Consider the following 23,831-nt stretch of genomic DNA (forward strand, 5'->3'; position numbering starts at 1 on the left):
TACCATGCTGTTTTGGTTACTGTAGCCTTGTAGTATAGTTTGAAGTCAGGTAGTGTGATGCCTCCAGCTTTGTTCTTTTGGCTCAGGATTGACTTGGCAATGCGGGCTCTTTTTTGGTTCCATATGAACTTTAAAGTAGTATTTTCCAATTCTGTGAAGAAAGTGATTGGTAGCTTGATGGGGATGGCATTGAATCTATAAATTACCCTGGGCAGTATGGCCATTTTCACAATATTGATTCTTCCTACCCATGAACATGAAATGTTCTTCCATTTGTTTGTATCCTCTTTTACTTCATTGAGCAGTGGTTTGTAGTTCTCCTTGAAGAGGTCCTTCACATCCCTTGTAAGTTAGATTCCTAGGTATTTTATTCTCTTTGAAGCAATTGTGAATGGGAGTTCACTCATGATTTGGCTCTCTGTTAGTCTGTTATTGGTGTATAAGAATGCTTGTGATTTTTGTACATTGATTTTGTATGCTGAGACTTTGCTGAAGTTGCTTATCAGCTTAAGGAGATTTTGGGCTGAGACAGTGCGGTTTTCTAGATATACAATCATGTCATCTGCAAACAGGGACAATTTGACTTCCTCTTTTCCTAATTGAATATCTTTATTTCCTTCTCCTGCCTAATTGCCCTGGCCAGAACTTCCAACACTATGTTGAATAGGAGTGGTGACAGAGGGCATACCTGTCTTGTGCCAGTTTTCAAAGGGAATGCTTCCAGTTTTTGCCCATTCAGTATGATATTGGCTGTGGGTTTGTCATAGATAGCTCTTATTATTTTGAGATACGTCCCATCAATACCTAATTTATTGAGAGTTTTTAGCAGGAAGGGCTGTTGAATTTTGTCAAAGGCCTTTTCTGCATCTATTGAGATAATCATGTGGTTTTTGTCTTTGGTTCTGTTTATATGATGGATTATGTTTATTGATTTGCATATGTTGAACCAGGCTTGCATCCCAGGGATGAAGCCCACTTGATCATGGTGGATAAGCTTTTTGATGTGCTGCTGGATTCGGTTTGCCAGTATTTAATTGAGGATTTTTGCATCAATGTTCATCAAGGATATTGGTCTAAAATTCTCTTTTTTGGTTGTGTCTCTGCCAGGCTTTGGTATCAGGATGATGCTGGCCTCATAAAATGAGTTAGGGAGGATTCCCTCTTTTTCTATTGATTGGAATAGTTTCAGAAGGAATGGTACCAGTTCCTCCTTGTACCTCTGGTAGAATTCGGTTGTGAATCCATCTGGTCCTGGACTCTTTTTGGTTGGTAAGCTATTGATTATTGCCACAATTTCAGAGCCTGTTATTGGTCTATTCAGAGATTCAACTTCTTCCTGGTTTAGTCTTGGGAGGGTGTATGTGTCCAGGAATTTAACCATTTCTTCTAGATTTTCTAGTTTATTTGCATAGAGGTGTTTGTAGTATTCTCTGATGGTAGTTTGTATTTCTGTGGGATTGGTGGTGATATCCCCTTTATCATTTTGTATTGCGTCTATTTGATTCTTCTCTCTTTTCTTCATTATTAGTCTTGCTCTCGATCTATCGATTTTGTTGATCCTTTCAAAAAATCAGGTCCTGGATTCATTAATTTTTTGATGGGTTTTTTGTGTCTCTATTTCTTTTAATTCTGCTCTGATTTATTTCTTGCCTTCTGCTAGCTTTTGAATGTGTTTGCTCTTGCTTTTCTAGTTCTTTTAATTGTGATGTTAGGGTGTCCATTTTGGATCTTTCCTGCTTTCTCTTGTCGGCATTTAGTGCTATAAATTTCCCTCTACACACTGCTTTGAATGCGTCCCAGAGATTCTGGTATGTTGTGTCTTTGTTCTCGTTGGTTTCAAAGAACATCTTTATTTCTGCCTTCATTTCGTTATGTACCCAGTACTCATTCAGGAGCAGGTTGTTCAGTTTCCATGTAGTTGAGCAGTTTTGAGTGAGTTTCTTAATCCTGAGTTCTAGTTTGATTGTACTGTGGTCTGAGAGAGAGTTTGTGCTCTTTTACATTTGCTGAGGAGAGCTTTACTTCCAACTGTCTGGTCAATTTTGGAATAGGTGTGGTGCGGTGCTGAAAAAAATGTATATTCTGTTGATTTGGGGTGGACAGTTCTGTAGATGTCTATTAGGTCTGCCTGGTGCAGAGCTGAGTTCAATTCCTGGGTATCCTTGTTGACTTTCTGTCTCGTTGATCTGTCTAATGTTGACAGTGGGGTGTTAAAGTCTCCCATTATTATTGTGTGGGAGTCTAAGTCTCTTTGTAGGTCACTCAGGACTTGCTTTATGAATCTGGGTGCTGCTGTATTGGGTGCATATATATTTAGGATAGTTAGCTCTTCTTGTTGAATTGATCCCTTTACCATTATGTAATGGCCTTCTTTGTCTCTTTTGATCTTTGTTGGTTTAAAGTCTGTTTTATCAGAGACTAGGATTGCAACCCCTGCCTTTTTTTGTTTTCCATTTGCTTGGGAGATCTTCCTCCATCCTTTTATTTTGAGCCTATGTGTGTCTCTGCACGTGAGATGGGTTTCCTGAACACAGCCCACTGATGGGTCTTGACTGTTTATCCAATTTGCCAGTCTGTGTCTCTTAATTGGATCATTTAGTCCATTTACATTTAAAGTTAATATTGTTATGTGTGAATTTGATCCTGTCATTATGATGTTAGCTGGTTATTTTGCTTGTTTGTTAGTTGATGCAGTTTCTTCCTAGCCTTGATGGTCTTTACAATTTGGCATGATTTTGCAGTGGCTGGTACCGGTTGTTCCTTTCCATGTTTAGTGCTTCCTTCAGGAGCTCTTTTCGGGCAGGCCTGGTGGTGATCAAATCTCTCAGCATTTGCTTGTCCTTAAAGTATTTTATTTCTCTTTCACTTATGAAGCTTAGTTTGGCTGGATATGAAATTCTGGGTTGAAAATTCTTTTCTTTAAGAATGTTAAATATTGGCCCCCACTCTCTTCTGGCTTGTAGAGTTTCTGCTGAGAGATCTGCTGTTAGTCTGATGGGCTTCCCTTTGTGGGTAACCCAACCTTTCTCTCTGGCTGCCCTTAACATTTTTTCCTTCATTTCACCTTTGGTGAATCTGACAATTATGTGTCTTGGAGTTGCTCTTCTCGAGGAGTACCTTTGTGACGTTCTCTGTATTTCCTGAATCTGAATGTTGGCCTGCCTTGCTAGATTGGGGAAGTTCTCCTGGATAATATCCTGCAGAGTGTTTTCCAACTTGGTTCCATTCTCCCCGTCACTTTCAGGTACACCAATCAGACGGAGATTTGGTCTTTTCACATAGTCCCATATTTCTTGGAGGCTTTGTTCATTTCTTTTTATTCTTTTTTCTCTAAACTTCCCTTCTCACTTCATTTCATTCATTTCATTCATTTCATCTTCCATCACTGATACCCTTTCTTCCAGTTGATCGCATCGGCTCCTGAGGCTTCTGCATTCTTCACGTAGTTCTTGAGCCTTGGCTTTCAGCTCCATCAGCTCCTTCAAGCACTTCTCTGTATTGGTTATTCTAGTTATACATTATTCTAAATTTTTTTCAAAGTTTTAAGCTTCTTTGCCTTTAGTTTGAATTTCCTCCTGTAGCTCGGTGTAGTTTGATCATCTGAAGCCTTCTTCTCTCAACTCGTCAAAGTCATTCTCCATCCAGCTTTGTTCCATTGCTGGTGAGGAACTGCGTTCCTCTGGAGGAGGAGAGGCACTCTGCTTTTTAGAGTTTCCAGTTTTTCTGCTCTGTTTTTTCCCCATGTTTGTGGTTTTATCTACTTTTGGTCTTTGATGATGGTGATGTACAGATGGGTTTTTGGTGTGGATGTCCTTTCTGTTTGTTAGTTTTCCTTCTAACAGACAGGACCCTCAGCTGCAGGTCTGTTGGAGTTTGCTAGAGGTCCACTCCAGACCCTGTTTGCCTGGGTACCAGCAGTGGTGGCTGCAGAATAACAGATTTTCTTGAACCGGGAATGCTGCTGTCTGATCGTTCCTCTGGAAGTTTTGTCTCAGAGGAATACCCGGCCATGTGAGGTGTCAGTCTGCGCCTACTGGGGGGGTGCCTCCCAGTTAGGCTGCTCAGGGGTCAGGGGTCAGGGACCCACTTGAGGAGGCAGTCTGCCCATTCTCAGATCTCCAGCTGCATGCTGGGAGAACCACTGCTCTCTTCAAAGCTGTCAGACAGGGACATTTAAGTCTGCAGAGGTTACTGCTGTCTTTTTGTTTGTCTGTGTCCTGTCCCCAGAGGTGGAGCCTACAGAAGCAGGCAGGCCTCCTTGAGCTGTGGTGGGCTCCACCCAGTTCGAGCTTCCAGGCTGCTTTGTTTACCTAAGCAAGCCTGGGATATGGCGGGCACCCCTCCCCCAGCCTCGCTGCCACCTTGCAGTTTGATCTCAGACTGCTGTGCTAGCAATCAGTGAGACTCTGTGGGCGTAGGACCCTGCGAGCCATGTGCTGGATATAATCTCCTGGTGCGCCGTTTTTTAAGCCTGTCAGAAAAGCACAGTATTAGGGTGGGAGTGGCCCGATTTTCCAGGTGCTGTCTGTCACCCCTTTCTTTGACTAGGAAAGGGAACTCCCTGACCCCTTGCGCTTCCCGAGTGAGGCAATGCCTCGCCCTGCTTTGGCTCATGCATGTTGTGCTGCACCCCCTGTCCTGTGCCCACTGTCTGGCACTCCCTAGTGAGATGAACCCGGTACCTCAGATGGAAATGCAGAAATCACCCGTCTTCTGCATCGCTCACGCTGGGAGCTGTAGATGGGAGCTGTTCCTATTCGGCCATCTTGGCTCCAGCCTCCCATTTATTGTTGCTATTGTTTAACAGCTGATACAGGTATTCTGATGATGCTAATGTACTGCTTAGTTACCTTGAACACATTTTTTGCCATAATAACAGTATGTCATATTTTTGCTGTTAAGTACTTATATGTGAATAAATGTAAGAAAATGATTGCTCATCAGGAGCATACAAATTGAAAGTCAGGAATGATGGTGATGCCAACCAACCAATCGTCCACATTGGCGGCTTAGCGACACCTTTGCTTTCTGATGATTTAATGTACACAAACTTTGTTTCATGCCCAAATAGCAACACCTTTGCTTTCTGATGATTTAATGTACACTAACTTTGTTTCATGCCCAAAATTATTTAAAATATTGTATAAAATTACCTTCATGCTGTGTGTATATGGTATATATGAAACATAAATGAATTCACGTTTGAGTTTCATCCCCAAGATATCTCATTATGTACACGAAAATATTCCAAAACCAGAAAACGTCCAAAATCTAAAATACTTCTAGTCCCAAGCTTTTTGGGTAATGAATGCTTAACCTGTAATTATTTAATATAAATTAATGAAATATATTTCTGAGCATCGTCACACTCTTTCTTGAAATTATTACTGGTGGTTTCAGATCTCTATTCTCATGAACATGCTAATACAGCAGCTAATCACACTTGCTGTGGAGTTGGATGACATGAGCTTGAATTCAGTTCCATCAGCTAGTAGCTCTCTAACCTTGCACAAGTTACTTAGCCCCTCCAAGCCTAGGTACCATCTTCTATAAAATGAAGGTAACAGGGGAGATTAACCATGTAAAATTACTTGCAGCTACTGGTATTACTGTTGTCCAGAGTGAAATAATGAAGTGTGAAACTGACAAAAACGCATTTTTACATTCAAATTTAAGCTTTTTAAAAAATGCTGTAACAAAGGAAGTAGAGATTTTTGATGATCAGTTCAAGCATGCATTTGAGAATGTCTGGGCACTTCTCCCACTGATACTAGTCAGATCAATGTGGTTAATACTTCATGTAATTGCAAATTGCATTGTTCAGTGTTCACTAGTCAGAATGACTATGTGAAATAAGTCTTAGAATGGGCAGAGAAAGAGGCTCTTTCTTCTGAGGTACTGTGTTAGCTGGCCTGGGATTAAAGCAATCATGAAGCAAGCCTGTTGCCTAGGTTGCTCTCCCCACCCTTACCATGGTCCAGTCCATCTGCTTTGAGAGATCAGAACAGAGTCAACAATTTTTAGCAACATGTTTTCTTGTCCTTGCTGGCTTTGTTTTAGTTTGAAGTACACAAATTTGGGGTACCATTTCTATTTAGATAATTGAACTTGAATACTTAATGCTGGTTGCTAAGTCTACCAAACATTCTCACCAAAAAAGGAAAGGGAGTAATTCAAACCATTTAGGAATTTGGGGCTGTAATGATGCAAGTGTGGCTATCGGTTTTCTTTCTTTAAAATAAAATTGGCAGCTTAAATAATGGAGTCAAATTGACCAGATGTTTTGCACTTGGTTAAATGCATTCCAATTAACCAATCAGTACGAATAACTGATTAGATCTTTTGCTAAAGAATTCCCATTAAGCAAATAACAACAATGGCAACAACAACAACAACAAAACAGTTCAAACAAGTTTCTTTTGCTTTCTACTTGCTGAAATGAGAGAACCTGCAAAGGGAGAATCCATGTTAGATGAATCTCTACCCTGAGTTTTTATGTAGTTTCCAGCTGACCTAAGCATTAGCCTAGAATAAGTTTGAAATTTTTGTTTAAAAAAGAAAGTTTCAAATGGCTGAAGACAATATCCTAATAGCTTTGGTAATGACGGCATGTGCATCTTTTTACATTGTGCACTATAGATATGAAAATTAGATGCACTACGTCTTAAATATGAATATCATGTTTTAGTTTTTGTACAAATTCTCATTTATATAAGGGGGTTTATTAGGAAGAATTGGCTCACCTGATTACAAGGCAAAGTCCCACAATAAGCCATCTGCAAAATGGGGAAAGAAGGAAGCTGGTAGCATAGCTCCGTCCGAGTCCAAAAGTTTCAAAACTAGGGAAGCTGACAGTGCGGTCCTTACCCTGAGGCTGAAGGCCTGAGAGCCCCTGGGAGGTTGCTGATGCTAGTCCCAGAGTCCAAAGGACAAAGTACTTGGAGTCTAATGTCCAAGGGCAGGAGGAAAGGAAGCCAAGCATCTGGCATGGCACAGGAAGAAAAAAGCAAGCAGACTCAGCAGGCAATTTAATTACTCCCCTTCTTCTGCCTGCTTTGTTCCAGTCACACTGGAAGCTGGTTGGATGGTGTCCACTCACACTGAGGGTGGGTATTTCTCTTCTAGTCCATTGATTCAAAAGTCAGTGTCCACTGGGAACGTCCTCAGAGACACCCCCACAAACTACTTCACCAGCCATCCAGGCATCGCTCAATCCAGTCAAACTGGACACCTAATATTAATCATCACATATAGTTATGACTTTTGCATAAGGTAAGTGTTATTAAATTAAATCAAAATTGAAAAATATTGCCATGATTGTAGGATACAAGTTGGTAGACCACTGTCAGAATTCCAGAATTACTGGCTAAGTCCGTCATAATCATAAACACCAAACTTGCAATCTGGTTAATGGGAGTTTTCCTCTTAGAGAATCCGTATAATATGGCCAGGCACAGTGGCTCATGCCTGTAATCCCAGATCTTTGGGAGGCCAAGGGGGATGGATCGCTTGAGCCTAGGAATTCAAGACCAGGCTGGATAACATTTGAGACCAGGCTGGACAACATGGTGAGAACCCGTGTCTACAAAAATAAAAATAGCCAGGCTTGGTGGTGCATGCCTGTAGTCCCTGCTACTCAGGAGGCCAAGGCAGGAAGAGGCCTTAGGGCTTGACCCATGATCAGACCACTGCACTCAAGCCTGGACAACAGAACAAGAGCCTGTCTCAAAAAGAAAAAAAAAAAAAGAGAGAGAGACAATACATTTAATAAGGTATGCTCATCACATTATATAAATAAAAATGCACACATTAAATATTCATAGAAAATTGTAACTTGGCTGGGCGCAGTGGCTCACGCCTGTAATTCCAGCACTTTGAGAGGCCGAGGCAGGCAGATCACATGGTCAGGAGATCGAGACCATCCTGGCTAACACAGTGAAATCCCGTCTCTACTAAAAATACAAAAAATCAGCCGGGCGTGGTGGCGGGCACCTGTAGTCCCAGCTACTCGGGAGGCTGAGGCAGGAGAATGGCATGACCCCGGGAGGCAGAGCTTGCAGTGAGCCGAGATTGCGCCACCGCACTCCAGCCTGGGCAACAGAGCGAGACTCCATCTCAAAAAAAAAAAAAAAAAGAAAGAACATTGTAACTTACCTTTTGGTGGTGGTAATATATATGGTTTTTGTTTAACTACTTTCTATTGGCCTGCATTGCCCATGTGTCTATAGTAATTGTCTGCTTTATTAATATATATTTAATGAAGTTTTCTTTAGGAGGAGACTTTAGTGGCTAATCTATTATTTGGTCATAAATGTACACACCTGTACATTTAGTATTTATTTATTCCTGCTTGGAAGTCTTAGTACCTAGTCCAAAGGGACTGATGGTTCCCTTTGCTAGGAATAATCCTTTCCAATACCTTCTTATTTCTCTCATGATCATTTAGGCCTCATCTTGTCATTAGAACTCATCGTTATGAGGACTCACTGAAACACTCTATAGTAGCTCTCCAATCAGTCACATCACCATTTTATGTACATCAAAATTACAATTGCTATTTGACATTTTCTTTTTGTTAGCATATTAGATTTTCATCTAATAGAATTTAAACTCCATAATAATGGTGACTCATTATGAAGTCTTATTTATTACCACATCCCATCACATGATTACAAGGCAAAGTCCCACGATAAGCTGCCTGCAAGCTGGGGAAAGAGAGAAGCCAGTAGCATGGCTTAGTCCAAGTCTGAAAGCCTCAAAACCAGAGAATTGTTTTCTGGCATTGCGTGGATGGGCATCAGATGGGTGGAATAGGAAGATAGGAATTTTTGGTTTCTGTAGTGTGTTAGTCAGGGTTCTCCAGAGGGACAGAAGCAATAGGATATATATATCCTATTAATTCCACAATTCCTTATACAGTGGATTGGCACATAGTAGATGCACAAAAAATTTTAGTTGGAGAATTGAGTAGAAATGAATTCAGTAAGTGAATGTATCAATTGCACTAAAATGGCAATCTTGTAAACTCTTGGGCTGTGTCTCTTGTCCATCCACTAAAATAGTGTTCAGAGATTGATTATTTCAATGAACACCTTCATACCACAGATTGATAGAAGCTGTTGTTTTGTATCATTTGACTCTTCCTGTGATAGTGAGGGCTTTACTTACATGATTTTTTCAAAGGCAACCTGGACCATCCCAAGCAGATGCATGATCGATAATCCATTTTTTTCCTGGGGAAAAATGGAACATTTTATAGCTTAGACATATGTTGGATTAGACATAGTGAATGCAAATTAAAAGGCTGTAAACTACTCTGTAAGCCAAGTCAACCTAATAGAACATATTCAGTGTAACCATAAGGGATTTCTCCCAAACTCAACTCACAAGAAGGAAAATATGCAAGGCAGCCGATTTTCCACTTCAGGTCCCATAACAAAAGCTTTCAGAACTGATAGCTTATACTTTATAAATTAATAAATATGCACACACAACCTTGTGACTAATTGTATTTACTAGCATTTCAGGGTCAGACCAGAAAGGATGTCTTTTTGAGAAAACCATCTTATTCTCTCTCCTCCATCATTTTTTTATGCCTGCTGACTTTTGCAGTCTTTAATGAATGTTAATGCATTTTTTTATTTAAGAAATACGGCATGAAAGCTTTCTACAGAGACTATTCCAAGTGCAGGAGATAATTCACTGAAACAAATGACAAAAACAAAATGTTAAAATTCTTATTTTATAAAGTTTACATTCTAGTGGGTGGAGGGAGAAAAATATATCATTAAAACAAACTACACCAGAATGTGTTAAATATAAGAAGAAAAATAAAGCAGAAATACCAGTTATGAAGTGTCAGTAGGATATAGGAAGGAGAAATAAGTATGGCCCTGAGGTCAAAACATTCCTAGAAGTTCAAATCAAGAGCTATAGAGTTGGGGCAAATAGAGCAAGGGAAAAATAGTTAGAGGTAACTTACAGAGGGGATGAGAGTCAAATCCTAGAACCTTGCAGTCCACTGTAAGGACTTAGCTTCTGCCATAAGAAAGAATAAGATATAAAAGGACCCATATGAATGAAGCCTTTATGGCCATAGAAACCAGGTGGGAGGAGATGCCACTGTCTAGGATAGGTAAGATTCTTGGCAGAATCACATTTTGGTAGGAGATGAGTGTCAGGAGTTTGATTTTGGACATGCAACATTTGAAGTTTCCTTTAAACCTTTAGATAGTTGGTTGCCTCTATCTGAACTTCAGATGAGCGTTCTAGGAGTTATCAGGTAGAGATGGTACCAAAAGCTATGAGAGTGGATGAGATGACCAAAAGAGAGAGTACGGAGCTCTGTGAAGTATGTCTGAGTCGCATTAAAGTGGAGCAGTCAGGGAGAGGAAGAGAAGTGGCTGGTCAAGTAGGAAGAAAGTCATCAGAGAGTATGGTGTTCTAGAAGCCTGCTTAAGAAAGACTTTGCAGACAAATGGAGGGACTCACTCTATTATATGCTGCTAGTAGATCAGGTATAAGAAAAACTTAAAATTGACCACTGGATTTAGCAGATGGAGGTCCTGAGTAATCCCAATAAGAAAATTTTCAATTTTCATTCTCACTCAGTTGAGTTCCCATTGAGTGAAAATGGGAGAAGTCTGAGAGAAATGAGCTCAAGAAGAGAATATAGAGATGGTGACAGCCCTTTTGAGAAGGTTTTCTGTAACGAGGACTGGAAAGCAGGTTACTAGCTGAAAGTCAGATGAAGAAATTTTGAACATGAAATAATTTGCAGCATGTTTGTATGCTAAAGTGAATGATCAGTAAAGATGGGAAAATGGATAACTCAGTAGAGTAAATAATTAATTTGCTAGAGTGACAATCTTGAGTAGACTAGGGGAAAGTGGATTTAGAGCAAATGCCAGCATGCATGTTTCTCTGTAATAACAAACAGAAAATTGTCAATTGAAACAAAAAGTGTCAATTAAACTAACATACATAGTAGTAGGCAGAAAGAGAAATGGTGGTAATGTAGATCTTCCATGTTTACTGCTTCTTTTTTACTAAATAAAATTGAATCAAAAGCATCAGTTGAAAGTGAGAATTCAGAAAGTATTGTGGGAAAGTTAAGAAGAAGATACACAAGGCTAAAAATTGTCCTCCAGGAGAATGAGAGACTGAATAAATAATAAAAGAGGTCAGCAAACTTTCTGTGAAGGATCAGATAATAAATATAAATATTTTATGCTTTGTGCCCATCTGGTTTTTTTCACAACTGCTCAGCCCTGCATAACAGCAAAAGCAGCCATAGATACATACACAAATGGGTGTGGCTATGTTTTAACAAAACTTAAAAAGAAAATCAAACAATGGATTAGATTTGGCTCTTGGGACCATAGTGTGCTTACTTTGGGAAAGCACTAAGGGACTATCTGATACTATTTGTTGCTATGATCTAAATGCTTATGTCCCCCCAAACTTATATGTTGCAATCCTAAACCCTAAGGTGATGGTATTAAGAGATAGATAGGGCAGTAATTCGGTTATGAAGGTGGAACCTTCACAAATAGAATGAGTGCCTGAGGTAAAAGATACCCCAGAGAGCTAGCTAGACCCATCCACCATGTGAGGAAACAGCAAGGAAGCATTGTCTATGAGCCAGAAAGGAGTTCCTCATCAGACTCTGAGTTGGCCTTGATCTTGGACTTTCTAGTCTTCAGAACCATAAGACATACATTTTTGTTGATTTTAAGCCACCTAGTTTATAGTATTTTGTTAGAACAGCTTAACCAAACTAAGATAGTGGTCATGAAAATGTAAGACCGTGTAATACATTGTGTGTTCTTTCAAATAATTTCTCTGTGCCAAATAAGTAGAAAATCTGATTTAATCAAGATTGAAGTTGTACAAGCTAAGAGTAACAAGTAGAGTGAGGTAGAAGGAAATTGAGCATGTATACAAAGGAAATATAATAATAATTAATCATAGAATGTAATGAAGCTCATTAAAGTAGGAAGAAGGACATGAGGAGAATGAAAAAGACTAAAAAGTTGGTAGGCTCAAAGGACTGCAGTTGTAGTTAAAGAAGTCCTGTATTAGGCATATTACAAAGATAGATGTTACTTGTTGAATGGGGTGGCTAAATTATATTATGGAGGAATACATTTATTAGTGTTAAGACCCAGGAAACATCAGTGAGAGTGAATTACTATGTATTGGAACAAAATCTTGGACCAACATCTCTGGAGCAAAGGAAGTAAAAGAATTGAGAGACCAAGGAATTAGAAGAATCACTCACAGATATATTTAATTTACCAAGAATTTAGAGAAGTAATTTTAGAGAATTTAGAAGTAATTTTAAATTGGGTGATAAAATCTCCAGGGAGTTAAAATATGAACTAACCCAGAAAAGGTTGGGTAATGGTTAATGTAGTCTAATGGTTAAAACTTCCAATGTGAGGATTTTTTTTAGGAAAAAAGGAAGGAGATATCTGAAAACAATCATAAATATAAGAGAGAACCCTTACACACCTCTAGGTATAAATAAGAATATGGAAAAAAAAAGTCACCAACTGAGAGAACTGTAAGGAAGCAGCATTCTTAAATGGAAATCAGGTGTCAGCAAGAAGGTAAAATTAACACTCAGCACAGAGACTGAGAATGTAGGAGGTTTTGCTCATACATGACCCTCAGTTCCAGCACACTGATAAAGCTTTTGGGAGTTGGACATTGGCAGTAGAAGGACATAGAAAAGAGAATGCATGGAAAGAAATTGAAAATGAAACTGAAGATTTATATGGGATGCCCAGTGCTTGATGAAAACAAGAATAAAAGGCATAAGGTTAGTCTTGATGGGCACAAGGCAGGTGGTGGTGAAGTGTTGCTTGTTCGAGAGAAGGGAGGAATGGTAGTCTTGCCCACATGTTCCTAAGCAAGAACAGGACCACGGTCCTTAATCGTTTTCAACATTTGTCTCCAGTTCTGATTTGCAGTGTTGTGTCATATGATTTTTGCCTTCCACCCAAGATCTTCAAGAAATGTTTAAAGTGCTAAGTTACTTTAATTCTCCAATGCAATCTAATTCTTGAAAGTCCTACCCTTCTCCAAGACCATGGTTGGTCTCATTTCTTGCTCTTGTTTTTAACTCTGGGCTAGGATCTTGCTGACCCCATGGAGTCACTGGATTTTCTTAATTTTTAGTAGGCAGGCAATCTTCAAGTTGAAAGCCACTGCAACTCTAAGATGGCAATATAACTCTGAAAGCCATGTTTTTCAAGAATAAAGATTGTACTGAGCTGCTTTATTGTCCTGTCTTTATTTTCAAAGGCTTTGTAGAGTTTGTCTGGATTCACTTTCAAAACATAAGACATCACTCTCTGCCCTTCAGTGTGTTCACATATGGGAATGCTTCTTATAACAAATAGCATAGTTGAATAATAATGCTTATGAGGCAAAATATTTCTCAAGGTTGGAGAATGAGTACATGATATAGTAATAACCACTTGTGTGTTTGTTTAGAGCTATAGTGATTATGTCATTTGTTGTCTAATCCAGGACACTTTCAAGCATGAAATGGGGAACTGATAATAACTAATCTGGGGCAGCAGGTGTGCTAGTGTGCTGCAAATCTGCTTTAACAAAGATATTTCCAAATACAGACACTTAAATAAGAAAGAAGTTTGTTTGTCTCACATGATGCAGAGGTGAGAAGTTGGTGGATGCCAAGTGGCCCTGAATTTTGTTGTCTCTTCAGGTCTAAGGACTGCTCCATCTATAACAATTTTGAAAAAGCAGGAAAAGAAAAGAGAGTGGGTTGGAGGCAAGCAGCAGGATTTTAAGAACTCAATGCAAAAATTGCTCACATGTCACCCATGTGCCACTGGACAAAGCATAGCCACCTAGCACACCTAGCTGCGAAGGAAAGTGGTTTCTAACTGGTAGCCACAGGCCCTGGCAAAATTTAGGAAGTAGATATCCGGGAATAATTAGCAATATCTGCCGTAGGAATGTTAATGGTATAATAAATGTGCAATATTAATAAATGCCAGAATTAGAAATACTTTGAATTTCCTGAACAGCTCATTTCCTAATTTTCTTACATTTGTTCTTTTATAGCTTTATATTTTTATTGCTCTTTCATCATTTAAGGTATCAGGCATTTTATGCATTTATTGTATTTTCTCTTTCTTGCACCTGAAGCCTCCATGAAGGTAGTGAATCTCATCTGGCAGCTGAAGCCTCCATGAAGGTAGTGAATCTCATCTGGCAGCTGAAGCCTCCATGAAGGTAGTGAATCTCATCTGCTTAGTTTAGTTTCTAGAACTAAACTTTAGTTTCTAGAAAAGATCTATTATTGAGTTGATGCTCAAAATATATTTTTGTTGCCAATGCAAAAATAAACAAAAGCATATTTTCAGTGGTCTATGTGTTTACAGAGACTCATATGTTAGGTTTTTTACCTATGGTAATAAATACCAATGTAAAATGTAAGATAAAAATAAGTCCTCTTGCAGTGACATTGTTATGATCATTAGTTGTTTATATGACATTAAAAGTCAAATCATATTCTCCCCTTGGAGTACGCATATGTGATTGGAGAATGCATTAATACATCAATTATTTATTTTGCGCTGTATCTTTTCTTCTTTTTTCCACAAAGACGGTCATGCCTTCTTGACTCTTGAAAGCTCAGAGATTTAAATTACAGACCAGATTCAGCACAAGATGGCTGACTAGATGCAGCCAGGAAGCACCTCTTCCACTAAGAGAGACAAAAATATTGAGTAAACTAACATATTGTGAACAGATGTTGTAAGAGAAAACTCTGAGAGCCAACAGAGAAATGACACAGACTCTGAGGCTAAAGAGAGAGGAAGCTGGGAGCCCTGCACGGGGTTGCTGAGCACCGGAACTGGCTCCTGATCCTAAGCAGCTTTTAAGGAAGGCTGAGTGAAGCGATGGCAGGGCAACTTATTCTCTTTTAGACCTCGGGGATCTTCACTGCAGGAGATCCCATGACCTCCATAGACATTTGAATTGGCAGCAGGATCTACCCAGAGAGTAGGCAGAGATGGAGCTGGAATCTGCATGTAGCCCAGGGGGTTTTGCACCTGGGGCTGTTGTAGCAAAATGTGGCCATGAGTGCCCATCCCCTAAGGCTCTCCATCTTCCTTGAACTGACTCTAACCACTTACTCTGGGCCAGGAGAGAGTAGGGCTCTCTTTCCTGCAAGACTGGGACACATTGGCTCTGTGTACCCACCTGTCTAAGGCTCCTGCCTGAACACTCCTGCAAGAACATATACACAGTACAGCATCTACTGCCCAGCCTGAGTACTTTGCTGGTATCCCGAGAGCACATCAGCCCTCATAGCACAGACTGACTCTGAGGATCCAGGGGACAAAAGCTGACAGCCCAGTCCTAACAAACACCAAGGGTTAGAGCTCAGGAGTGCTGAGCTGAAATCTGTGTCTGGCACTTGAGAGGAGGAAGAGTCCCTACTCTCAGAACACTGAGAAGAGTGAGATGCAAGTTTATGGACTGGTGTGGTAGCTGGGTATGCCTCCCTCTACAAGGCCAGTCTAGGAAGAATGTGACCTGTCTGCTAGCCACAACCTGTCCCTAAGGGAGCACCACAGCCTGGAACACCTAATAACTCAGCAATCTGGGTGCAGAAGGCTTGGAAAAAACTAGCAGGTCAGACCAGATTCTGGGGCAGCCACCAGAAGGAGACCTGGTCAAGGGAGAGTTAGTTAAGTAGTCCCCACAGCTGTCTGCTCAGCAAAAAAAAAACCATGGGCTGTGGGTGCCACACCAGCTACATGCCCATGGCAACGCCGTCCCTCCTGGAGATTCCCTCCCCTTGAATTACTGCATCAACAGATGGCCTGCAGACATACCATAATCTGCTCTAACTCTGCTAAGCATAGAGGACCAGCATGCCTCTGGAGTGCTGCAGGTCTCCTGGCAATCTACATTTCAGCTTGGGCTGGTCTCAGGGAGGGGAACACAGCTGGCTAGTACACCCTTGGGGCTAAGGAAACACAGAGGTAGTGCCAGCAATTGGAGGGTGATCCCATAAGGCCTGGGAATGGACCTGGCAAGGGGGTCATTGCACACTATTATCTCCCCAAATGCAGAGCAATGCTGAGTATGCACTGAAATGCAGAACTTTGGAGCTGAGCGAGAATCTATCTGCCAGCCATTACTTTTAAGCACCATCCACTGGATCACAGCTTGAATTACACCACCACCAAGTTCCTTCCTGTATACATTGCCTGTGAAACCTAATGCAGGAATGTAGCCACAAATGAAGATTCCAAACATAGCCTTAACTCACTGAAAACACTCAGAAATGAAGCCAATCAACTATACTCAATTTAATATAAAAACAAAAATTTGCATCCAAGTAACAGCAAATTCAAAAAGATAAAGCAACATCCCAGCCCTTTCAGATGAGAAAGAATCAGGGCAAGATAACTCTGGCAACTCAAAAACCGGTGTGTCTCCTTACTTTCGAATGATCACACTAGCTCCCCAGCAATGGCTCTTAAGCAAATTAAAACAGTTAAAGTGACAGACATAGTATACAGAATCTGGATGGCAAGGAAGCTCAATAAGATCCCAGAGACAGTTGAAACCCAATTCAAGGAAGCCTGTAAAACAACCCAAGAGCTGAAAGGCGACACAGCCATGTTAAGAAAGAACTTCTTAAATTGAAAAATTCACTATAGAAATTTCAAGTCATAGTTGGAAACATTAACAACAGAATAGGTCAAGCTGAGCAAAAATCTCGGAGCTCAAAGACAAGTCCTTCTAATCAACTTGGTCAGGCAAAAATTAAAAAAAAAATGTTTTTAATGAACGAAGCCTCTGAGAGATACAGAATTATGTAGAGACCAAACCTATGACTCATTGGCAGGCCTGAGAGAGAAGGAGAGAGGAAGCACTTTGCAAAACATATTTGAGGCTATAGTCTACAAAAATTTTCTCAATCTCACTAGAGAGGTAGACATGTAAATTTAATAAATTTAGAGAATCCCTGCTAGGTACTATACAATACAACCATTCCCAAGATTTATAATCATCAGACTTTCCCAAGGTCAACATGAAAAAAAAAGTAAAGGCAAGTGAAGAGAAGGGTCAGGTCACTTAAAAAGGGAATCCCATCAGGCTAGCAGTAGACCTCTCAGCAGAAACTTTACAAGCCAGAAGAGATAGGACCTATTTTTAGCATAATTTTAAAAATTCCAACCAGGAATTTAATATCTGGCCAATATTTCTCATAGGTTTCATAAGCGAAGAAGAAATAAAATCCTTTTTGGAGAAGGAATGGCTAAGGGAACTCATTACTACTAGAACACCATTGCAAGAGGCCCTTAAGGGAGTGCTTACACATGGAAATGAAAGAACAATACCTGCCACCACAAAAACACACTTAACTACATAGCCCACAGACACTATAAAGTAACTACACAATCAAGTTACAAGATAACCAGATAACAACATGACGACAGGATCAAAATTTCACATATCAATATAAACCTTCAATGTAAATGGCCTAAATGCCCCACTAAAAAGGCATAGAGTGGCAAGTTAAAAGAAAAATTCAGACCCAACTGTCGGCTGTCTTAAAGAGACCCAGCGCACATGTAACAACACACACAAGCTCAAAGTTAAAGGATGAAGAAAGATCCATCTTGCAAATGGAAAACAAAAAAGAGAAGGGGTGGCTATTCTTAGATAAAATAGACATTAAAGCAATAAAAGTAAAAAAGGACAAAGGAGGGCATTACATAATGTCAATGGGTTCAATTCAACAAGACAATTTAATTATCCTAAATATGTATACACCCAACCCTGGAGCACCTAGATTCAAAAACAAATGCTTCTAGACCTACAAAAAGACTTAGATAGCCACACAATAATAATGGGAGACCTCAATACCCCACTAACAGTGTTAGAGAGATCATCAAGGCAGAAAACTAACAAAAAGAATTCTGAACTTAAACTTGATACTTGACCAATTGGACCTAATAAACATCTGCAGAATACTGAAACTAACAACCACAGAATATACATTCTTCTCATCTGCACATAGAACATAATCTAAATTGACCACATGCTTGGCCATAAGCAAGTCACAATAAATTTAAAAAAATCAAAATCATACCAAGCACCTTCTTGGACCACAGTTCAATAAAATAGAAATCAATACCAGGAACATCTCCAGGGTTCACATAGTTACATGGAAATTAAATGACATGCTTCTAAATGACTTGGGTAAAAAATAAAATTAAGGCAAAAATTTAAAAGTTCTTTGAAATTAATGAAAATTGAGACACAACATACCAAAATCTTTGGAATGTAACTAAAGCAATGTTAAGAGGAAAATTTATAGCACCCAACATTTACATCAGGAAGTTTGAAATATCTCAAATTAACAATCTAACATTGCACCTGGAGGAATTAGAAAAACAAGAACAAACTAAGCAGAAGAAAAACTAGCAGAAGAAAAGAAATAACCAAAATCAGAGTAGAAGTGAACAAAATTGAGACTCAAAAATCTACACAAAAGATCAACTAAGCCAAAAGTTAGTTCCTTGGAACTATAAACACGATTGTTAGGCTTCTAGCTAGATTAACAAAAAAAGAGAGAAGATCCAAATAAGCACAACCTGAAATGAAAAAAATGACACTACAACTAATCCCACATAGATACAAAAGATCCCCAGAGACTATTATGAACATCTCTATACACACAGATTAGGAAATCTAGAGGAAATAGATAAATACCTGGAACCACACAACCTCCCAAGATTTAACTAGGAGAAAATTGAAAACCAAAACAGGCCAATAACAAGTTCAGAAATTGAATCAATAACAAAAACCTACCAACCATTAATGCCCCAGACTACATGAATTCACAGCCAAGTTCTACCAGACTATATAAAAAAGAGCTGCTTCTAATCCTACTGAAACTATTCCAAAAAATTGAGGAGGAGGGACTCCTCCCTGACTCATTCTATGAAGCAAGCATTATCCTCATTCAAAAATCTGGCAGAGACACAACGGAAAAGAAAAGTTCAGGCCAATATCCTTGATAAGCCTAGATGCAAAAATTCTTAACAAAATACTAGCAAACCAAATTCAGGAGCACATCAAAAGCTAATTTACCATGATCAATTCTGCTTTATTCCTGGGATACAATGTTGGCTCAACATGTGCAAATCAACAAATGTGATTGATTCACGACATAAACAGAATTAAAAACAAAGCCACATCATCATCTCAATAGATGCAGAAAAAGATTCTATAAAATCCAACATTTCTTCATGTTAAAAACCCTCAAGAAACTCTCAAGGCATTGAAGGCACATATCTAAAAATAACAAGTGCCGTCTATGTCAAGCCCAGAGCCAACATTATACTGAATGCGCAAAGGCTGGAACCATTCTCCTTGAGAAGTAGAAAAAGACAAGAATATCCACTCTCACCACTCCTATTTAACACAGTACTGGAAGTCCCAGATGAGTAATCGGGCAATAGAAATAAACAAAAGGCATCCAAATAGAAAAATAAATCAAAGTATCTCTCTTTTCTGACAATATGATTCTATATAAAGAAAACTCTAAAAACTGCCAAAAGGTTTCTATTAATAGAACTGATAAACAACTTCAATAAAGTTTGAGGATACAAAAATTAATGCACAAAAATCAGTAGGCGGGCGGATCACGAGGTCAGGAGATCGAGACCATCCTGGCTAACACAGTGAAACCCCGTCTCTACTAAAAAAATACAAAAAATTAGCCGGGCGTGGTGGCGGGCGCCTGTAGTCCCAGCTACGTGGGAGGCTGAGGCAGGAGAATGGCGTGAACCCGGGAGGCGGAGCTTGCAGTGAGCCGAGATCGCGCCACTGCACTCCAGCCTGGGCAACAGAGCGAGACTCCGTCTCAAAAAAAAAAAAAAAAAAATCAGTAGGATTTTTATACACCAATATGTTCAAGCTGAGAGCCAAATGAAGAATGCAATCCCATTAACTATAGCCAGAAAAGGAATAAAATACCAAGAAATACATGTAACCATGGAGGTGAAAGATTTCTAAAAGGAGTACTACAAAATACTGCTGAAAACAATTGTAGATGACAAAAAGAAATGAAGAAAAAACATTTGTTTTATGATTAAACACTTTATGCTAGTGGATTAGAAGAATCCATATTATTAAAATGACCATACTGCCAAATCAATCTACAGATTCAATCCTATTTCTATCAAACTACCAATGTCATTTTTCACAGAACTGGAAAAAACTATCAAAAAATTCATAGAGAACCAAAAAAGAGCCCAAATAGCCAAAGCAAAAAGAACAAAGCTAGAGGCATCACATTAGCCAACTTCAAACTATACTATAAGACTACAAAAACCAAAACAGCATAGTACTGGTACACGAACAACACATAGGCCAATACGACAGAATAGAAAACCCAGAAATAAAGGCACAAACCTCCAATTATCTGAAGTTTGACAAAGTTGATGAAAATATTCAATAAATGATGCTGGGTAACTGGGTAGCCATATGCAGAAGATTGAAACTGGACTACTTCTTTATACCGTATACAAAAATTAACTCAAGATGGGTTAAAGACTTAAATGTAAGATGTTAAACTATAACAATTCTAGAAGAAAACCTAGCAAATACCCTTCTCAATATCAACTGTGGCAAAGAATTCATGGCTAAGTACTCAAAAACAATGGCAACAGAAACAAAAATTGACAAGTGGGAACTAATTAAACTAAAGGGGTTCTTCACAGCAAGAGAAACTTTCAAGGACTTAGACAACCTACAGAAGGGAGAAAATGTTCACAAACTGCATCCAACAAAGGTCTAATATCCAGAATCTCTAAGGAACTTCAAAATCAATAAGCAAAATAACAACCCCATTACAAATAGGTAAAGGACATGAAGAGATACTTCTCAAAAGAAGACATACAAGTGGCCAAAAAACATGAAAAATGTTCATCATCACTAATCATCAAAGAAATGCAAATCAAAACCATAATACCATCTCTCACTAGTCAAAATGGCTTCTGTTAAAAAGTTTAAAAAGTAACAGATGTTGACAAGGCTGTGGAGAAAATGAGCACTTATACCCTGTTTGTTGAAATGTAAATTAGTTCAGCCACTGAGGATGGTAGTTCAGACATGGCTCAAAGAATTAAGAGTTGAACTACCATTTGACCCGCCATTCTATTAGTGATTAGATACTGAAATGAAAATAAGTCGTTCTACCAAAAGAACACATGCATGCTTATGTTCATCACAGTGTTATTTACAAGAACAAAGATGTGTAATCAACATAGGTGTCTATCAGGAGAGGTTTGGATCAAGAGAATGTGGTATATATATATATCACTGAATACTATGCAGCCATAAAAAAGAAGCAAATCATGTCCTTTGCAGCAACATGAATGCTGCTGGAAACAATTATACCAAGCAAACTGAAACAAAAACAGACAACCAAATACTGCCTGTTCTCACTGAACACTGGGTACACATGTACATAAATATGGGAACAATAGAAACGGGAATACAAAAGCAGGAGAGAGGGAAGGCAATAAGAGTTGAAAAACCATCTCTTGGGTGCTATGTTCACTACCTGGGTGATAGATTTATTTGTACATCAAATTTCAGCAACACTTAATAGACCTTTGTAACAAACTTGCACATGTCCTTCCTGAATCTAAAATAAAAGTTGAAAAAATAAATAAATAAATTACAGGCCAAATGGAGACATTCACAGCAAGAAGCTATCTCCTTTTTAAATACATTTCCTAAAGTGTGAGCTATTAAAATATAGTTGTAGGTAAGCAATGGGGCTTTACATAAATGTTTTGTTCTGTCTCTGGAAACATTGGTGAGATTGTATTTCTCTACTGCATTGAATTCAGTCATACTTTTATGATTTCTTCGGCAATGAAATGTGAGCACTGGAAATAGTTTTTATTTGCAGGTGGAAGGTGGAAATTTAAAAAGTCAGTGCTTATTTTCCACATTTTCTTGTTTTTCCATCCATTGTTACTTGCAATGTTCCAGGGGGTTACTGTTTTGATATTCTAGATCCCAAAATGGGGATAGTAGGGATGCAGAACAGTGCCCAGCCTCCCAAAATAGACATAGCATGAGCAAAAAATAAACCACTGAGATCTGGGGTTTTGTAATGCTACAGCACAACTTCATCTCTCTCTGGGGAGACAATTATCCAGCTGGGAACACAGGGAGAGGAATTCCCTTAAGATTCATCGGGATCAATTAGTAATATTATCTTGATTATGGTGATGGTTTAATGGGTTTATACATATGTCAAAGCTTATTAAGTTGTATACTTTAAATATACAGTTTATTGTATTTCAATAATAGGTTACTAGAACTGTTTTTAAAAAAGGGTTAATAAAGAGACATGCTCTGAGACTGGAGACGGAGCAGGCAATTGTAGTTTTTATCAAATTCAGCCTTACATTTGCTGTACAGCAATGCCCAGGCTAATAACATGATCTTTGATAACAGTAAGCATGTAGGCTGGCTGCAGTCCAAGCTTGGCATTGAAACTGGGTCTGAAGTACCTACAAGAGTTGAGATAGTGGGAATTTTAAAGATGACTAAACTGAACATATTACCTCTAACTCAAGAAACTGCTCAATGCCTTGGAATAACAATGTAGTGCAGATATAAGACCTATGCAAATTAAATATAACACTAGGTAAAGAGTTTATGTAATGGAGTAAGGTATATGTCAGAAGTCAAAATAACACACACACACACACACACACACACAAAACACATATACTTCCTTAGTACTTTAATACTTTATCCCATTACATTATGTAAGTAGTGTATTAATCCATTTTCACACTGCTAATAAAGGCATACCTGAGACTGAGAAGAAAAATAAGTTTAATGGACTCACAGTTCCATGTGGCTGGAACAGCCTCACAATCATGGTGAAAGGTGAAAGGCACTTCTTACATGGTGGGGGCAATAGAGAACAAGAAAGAAGTGTAAGTAGAAACCTCTCATAAAACCATCAGATCTTGTGAGACTTACTCACTACCACAAGAACAGTATGGGGGAAATCCTCCCTATGATTCAGTTATCTCCCACCAGTTCCCTCCCACAACATGTGGGAATTATGAGAGTAGAATTCAAGATGAGATTTGGGTGGGGACATAGAGCTAAACCATATCATTCTGCCCCTGGCCCCTGCCACATCTCATGCTCTCACATTTTAAAACCAATCATGCCTTCCCAACAGTCCTCCAATGTCTTAACTCATTTCAGCATTAACACAAAGCCCACAGTCCAAAGTTTTATCTGACACAAGGCAAATCCTTTCTGCCTATGAGTCTGTAATATCAAAAGCAAGTTATTTACTTCCTAGTTACAAAGAAGGTACAGGCATTGGATAAATACAGCCATTCCAAATGGGAGAAATTGGCCAAAACAACGGGGATACAGGCTCCATGCAAGTCTGAAATCCAGCAGGGCAGTCAAATCTTAAAGCTCTAAAATGATCCCCTTTGACTCCATGTCTCACATTCAGGTCATGCTGATGCAAGAGGTGGGTTCCCATGGCCTTGAGCAGCTCTGCCCCTGTGGCGTTGAGGGTATAGCCCCCTGCCTGGCTGCTTTTATGGGCTGGCACCAAGTGTCTGTGGCTTTTCCAGGCATATGGTACAAGGTGTAAGTGGATCTGTCATTCTGGGGTCTGGAGGACGGTGGCCCCCTTCTCACAGCTCCACTAGGTGGTGCCCCAGTAGGGACCCTATGTGGTGGCTCTGACCCCACATTTC

At 39.3% G+C, this 23,831-nt stretch overlaps 1 long non-coding RNA gene across 2 annotated transcripts in view; it reads left to right on the forward strand.

Moving 5' to 3' along the window:
* Positions 1-23,831, forward strand: part of LOC134758025 (uncharacterized) — a 248,842-nt gene that overhangs the window by 150,367 nt on the left and 74,644 nt on the right. The window contains exon 3 of one of the 2 annotated variants that reach the window (XR_010132742.1): positions 14,185-14,271. The exons of the other annotated variant lie outside the window; for it this stretch is intronic. This is a non-coding gene — a long non-coding RNA (uncharacterized lncRNA). The remainder of the gene's footprint in view (positions 1-14,184; positions 14,272-23,831) is intronic. 2 annotated transcript variants of the gene reach the window in all.

The sequence above is a fragment of the Gorilla gorilla genome, chromosome 2 (assembly GCF_029281585.2).
Source record: "Gorilla gorilla gorilla isolate KB3781 chromosome 2, NHGRI_mGorGor1-v2.1_pri, whole genome shotgun sequence".
Taxonomy (NCBI): Eukaryota; Metazoa; Chordata; class Mammalia; order Primates; family Hominidae; genus Gorilla; species Gorilla gorilla.